This window comes from Macaca thibetana, chromosome 11 (genome assembly GCF_024542745.1).
Source record: "Macaca thibetana thibetana isolate TM-01 chromosome 11, ASM2454274v1, whole genome shotgun sequence".
NCBI classification, from domain to species: domain Eukaryota; kingdom Metazoa; phylum Chordata; class Mammalia; order Primates; family Cercopithecidae; genus Macaca; species Macaca thibetana.
Window position 1 is genome coordinate 70394534 of NC_065588.1, and position 5481 is coordinate 70400014.

The 5481-nt window shown below is 43.1% G+C and overlaps 1 pseudogene; it reads left to right on the forward strand.

Annotated features, from left to right (window-relative positions):
- The first annotated feature begins 1379 nt into the window (after positions 1–1379).
- LOC126930217 (SURP and G-patch domain-containing protein 1-like) lies at positions 1380–3275 on the forward strand (annotated as a pseudogene).
- The last annotated feature ends 2206 nt before the right edge of the window (positions 3276–5481 follow it).

The following is a 5481-nucleotide window of genomic DNA, read 5'->3' on the forward strand; positions in this document are numbered from 1 at the left end:
CCCTTTCCATGACTTGCACTTTTCTGTACAACTTTTATAGAAATTGGGAAAATATTGAAAACAAACAAAATCTTTCTACCAAAAAGACACATATACTTGTATGTTCACTGAAGCATTATTCACAAAAGCTGCACACCTACAACCATCTAATATTTGACGAAGTTGATGAAAATAATCAAGCAGAGTTTTCATAGTCAACTCAAGGAGAGAACATATTGTCTCATATTTTGTAAGTTAGTTCAAATTTTACATTTCATGTACTTATATCTTGTGAATTTTCAGAGTCTGAGATAGATATGAACTCCTGAATAATATTTTACAATATCTCTAAAAATACTGATACTGTTTAGTGTTAATATTTTTATTTTATAACATGTAGATGATTAGTGATTGAACAATATAAGTATTTTTAGAGATGTTGTAAAACATTACAAAATAAAATAAAGATCTTCTTTATATTCCTTGTTTCAGGAAACTTTGTACCCCACTGTTACTAAGTAATCAATGTATGATTTTAGCATTTCTAAATAATCAATGTATGTTTTTAGTGTTTAATTTTGGGCTTACCTACAGATATCTTCCCAATTCTTATTTGTTCTTATTATAATCCAAAGCATGGGTTTCTACATCTCTTTAACTGCCTTGAAAATATGTTTTTATATGTTTTTTTACAGTAACATTTTAGTAAATAAAATTAATTTTTTCCCATAGAACTGCACTGTAGAGGCTGGGAGCAGAGGCTCATGCCTGTAATCCCAGCACTTTGGGAGACCAAGGCAGGAGGCTCACCTGAGGTCAGGAGTTGGAGACCAGCCTGGCTGGCACTGGGAAACCCCTTCTATACTAAAAATACAAAAAAAAAAAAAAAAAAAAAAAAAAAATTAGCCAGGCGTGGTGGTGGGCGCCTGTAATCCCAGCTACTCAGGAGGCTGAGGCAGGAGAATCGCTTGAACCTGTGAGGCAGAGGTTGCAGTGAGCCGAGATTGCGCCATTGCTTTCCAGCCCAGGCAACAGAGCTAGACTTCACCTCAAAAAAAAAAAAAAAAAAAAAGAAAAGAAAAAAGAAAAAGAACTGCACTGTACAGTATGGTGTCCAGAAGCCACATTAAGTATCTAAATTTAATTTTAAGTTAATTAAATTTAAATAAAAGTAAAAATTCAGTTCCTCAGTTGCACTAGGCACACTAAAGTCCTCAATAGCTACATATTGCTTCTGATTACCATACGAGACTGTGCAGAAACATTTCCATACTTATATTAAATCAAAAAAGACAAAGATGATTATATAAGCATATAGGAAGATACTTCAGGTGCCCATCATTGAATTCAACTAAGTATTGAAGATTGGAATGGGAGCATTTCGGGACTGGAAAAGTCTCAAGATGGACAACTGGGATGTTGCAGGAAAGGCTAACCCGTGGTTTCAGGCTGCTCGCCCTTAAATCTGGAAAAATGAACATGAACATCCTTCACCAGGAAGAGTTAATCGTTCAGAAGAAACGGGAAATTGAAGCCAAAATGGAACAGAAAGCCAAGCAGAATCAGGTGCCCAGCCCTCAGTCCCCACGTCTTGGCGAAATCACAAATGCACGATGGTAGCTTCTCGCAGCAGTTTCTGAAGTTGCAGAAGGCACAGACCAGCACAGATGCGCTGCGCTCCCCTCCCTTCCCGCCCCCCGCAACCCAGCGCGCCTCCCAGCAAGCTTACCCCAGCGCTGGGAAGAGGTCCCTCCTCATCAGCAGGCGGACAGGCCTGGGGCTGGCCAGCCTGCCAGACGGGTGAAGAGCTACTCGCACGCCAAGCAGCTGCCCGTGCCGCACAGCCCAAGTGTCTTCCAGTCCCCGGAGGAGGACGAGGACGAGGAGGAGCACTACGAGCAGTGGCTGGAGGTCAAAGTTTCACCCCCAGAGGGAACTGAGACTCGGAGTAATAGAGAAATTGGCCCGCTTTGTGGCAGAAGGAGGCCCCGAGATAGAAAAAGTAGCTATGGAGGACTACAAGCAAAACCCGGCATCTGCATTTTTGCAGGATAAGAATAGCAAGGAATTCCTCTACTACAGAAAGGTGACTGAGATAAGAAAGGAAGCGCAGAGGTCGCAGTCAGCCTCTCAGAAAGTGTCACTCCCAGAGGATAAAGAGGTCAAGAACCTTGCAGGAAAGTTGGCCAGGTTCGTAGTGGACTGGCATCCGGAGGTGGAAACCACTGCCCTCCAGAACAACCGTGAGAACCAGGCATTCACCTTTCTGTAGACCAACTGCCAAGGATACAAGTACTACCGACAGAAGCGGGAGGAGTTCCAAGGCCGGCTCCACAGGCAGCCTCACAGCACCCGACCCCGGCCTCAACCGCAAGTCCCCTCCTGAGGCCCTGACAGGGTCCTCGCCTCCGGCCACCACCTGCCCCGTCTCGTCCCCAGCTGCACCTCCCTCCCCCCGTCCCCGGTCATCCCTGCTCCAGTCGCCCCAGGGAAGCCAGCCTCCTCAGCCACCCTGAAGAGGAAGCGGAAAGCCCGCGGAGGCCAGAAGAAGATAAGGAAGAGCTCCCACCTGCTGAGCTGGTGCAGAGGGACATGGACGCCTCTCCCTCGCTTCTGTCAGTTCAGGACCTCAAGGGGCTCGGCTATGAGAAGGGGAAGGCCGTGGGTCTAGTGGGCGTCACGGAGCTGTCGGACGCCCAGAAGAAGCAGCTGAAGAAGCAGCAGGAGATGCAGCAGATGTACGACATGATCACGCAGCACAAGCGAGCCATGCAGGACATGCGGCACCAGCACGGCCACCACAGCGACGAGGAGGTGGACAGCGAGCTGGGCACCTGGGAGCACCAGCTGCGGCGCATGGAGATGGACCAGACCAGGGAATGGGCCGAGCAGCTGACAAAGGTGGGCCAGGGCAAGCATTTCATCGGAGACTTCCTGCCTCCGGACGAGCTGGAGAAGTTTACGGAGACCTTCAAGGCCCTGAAGGAGGGCCGTGAGCCTGACTACTCGGAGTACAAGGAGTTCAAGCTGTGGAGAACACTGGCTACGAGATGCTGATGAAAATGGGCTGGAAGGAAGGCGAGGGGCTAGGCTCGGAGGGCCAGGGCATCAAGAACCCGGTCAACATGGGCACCACCACAGTAGAAGGCGTCGGCTTCAGCAATGACCAACCGGCCGGCCGAGCTCTCCAAGGAGGACAACGACTACGAGAGTACGAGGCCTTCCGCAAGAGGATGATGCTGGCTTACCGCTTCCGGCCCAAACCCCTGAACAACCCCGGATGGCCTTACTACTGAGCGTTCTGGAAACACGTACGAGGGCCGCGCCCTGTAATACAGTCCCAGTGCTCAACCAAAAAAAAAAAAAAAAAAATTGGAATGGGTGGAGGGAGGCATTGAGGATTTTACTTTTTAATACTTATTATTTGCCTATTCTGCCTGACAACTTCCCCATTGCTCACAAACTCCCAAAAATCTCTCCTCTGACTCCTTACCCAGGAAATAAAGGAATCCCAGAACTCAAGGACAAAATTCAGTGCTACCCTGATGCAAATGGAGAAAGGAAATAACACTCTATCCATTTTCTGGTGCTATGGCAAAAGAAAAACAAAACAGTTATTAAATTTCTCAATATGTTATTCTGCCACATTTAATTCTTAGTAAATCAGCCTGCCACATCATGCACAGAAATAGATGTTGCTTTAACTCTCTGTTGAATGCATGTCAGGTTTGTACCTGGTGGAAGGCAGGGAAAATGGTAGGCAAAGAGTGTCTTGTTCAGTAAAATATTTATTAATAGACATTCCCTTGTATACTATAGAATAAATGAGTGACGTACTTACAAAAGGCTGTTTCTGAGAGCTCTAGAGCAGTGAGTTTTTATTCTGAGCTAGTAAAATGACCATCAAAGTCTAGCATTTATCCTCACACTCACACAAAATTGATCCCCAATTTTACATTTATTTTAACACACTACTCTGGATTACACCTTCATAGAACAGAATGTTTTTATACATGAGAGGAATGGTCTCTTTTCTGCAATTTTGTAATGTTTGGTCTCCGAAACTCCCACCCCCTCCGTTTTATGTATTATAGAGAAATTTCAGTTATTTGAATGGGCTCATTACATAAAATGGGTCTTTTCCATGTTTTGTTTTGTTTTGTTTTTGAAAATTTGAGGATAATAACGAGACTTTCCACATTATAAAACAAATATGTAACTTCCAGAGTCCTCCCACCCCAGACTCCACCTCCTTTTTTAGGGGGAAGATAAGACAAACTAGTGTTTCAATCTTCACTCCTACCAATCCAGCCACATAAGCAGAAAACGGAGAGCTCTGGAGGAAGAAACTGAGTCTCTGTTCATGCTCAGCTCACTGGGATAATTGAAGGAAGCTCCATCTCAGAGAGATTAGAGATGTTTACTAAAGAGACATTGACATTAATCACTTCTGGTTGGATGTTTCAAAAGCTGTAGAAACCTTTAGGCCCATCCCAGAACTGCCACTGGATGGGAATATGGTAACGATATTCTTGAGAAACTGACATTTGTCTTTAGTTGTTTTAATATATATATGAATATATATACTCATATATGAATATATATATTCATTCATATATATGAATGTATATATTCATATATATGTATGTATATATATGAATATATACACTCACACTACACACACACACACACACACACACACACACACACACACTCAGTGTTTAGGGCCCGTTTTCCTTCTGAGGAATTTTGAATACAGTCTCCTGGGTGAGCCATGATTAGTAGGGCAAGCAGAAAGGGAAGCAGAGACAAAGGCCTAGCTGCATTAATTTACAGGGTAAGAGATGCCATAAAAGTAGCCCTGCCAAGTTAGGATACACACTGTACAGTATGTATACCCTGAGGAAGGCAGCTTCAAAAGTCCACCAATACACCCCATGAAAAGACAACATTCTGATGCCAGCCAATAGAGAGAGAATGCTGGTGGGCAAGTACTAGTATTCTCTGTTTGCCTACACCAAAAGGATCTTATCAGAGTGGCTATGCCTGCCATGGAATAGTCGTAGAACACAGTATGAATTCCAAGAAACAAACAGACAAACAATAGCAAGAATCTAGAATATTCCAAACACTTTTGAAAAACTAAGCACATTCTTCAAAATAAATGTATTTGGTGTAGAACAGCTAGAAAAATTGTGTTTTTTTTAAATATTAGTTTCTATTAAAATAATGTTGATAGCATTTTTTGTAAAAGCATGTAAAGTGGTAAATTAGTGATTTTTGAAGACTATTATTTCACATATTTATTGGAAAAATCATGAATTTGTTCCAATGATCAGCAAAAAATATTTATCATTTAAAATGCTTAGAAACTGCAAAATAAGAATGAAAGTTTGTTGTTTGACCTTTTGTTTCAGTTGCCTAGGTTATTGGCTATGTTTTCAAATTATCCTTTTAATGTTTAAAGTATAGCTCTAGTTTTAAGTATATTAAATTTTGTAT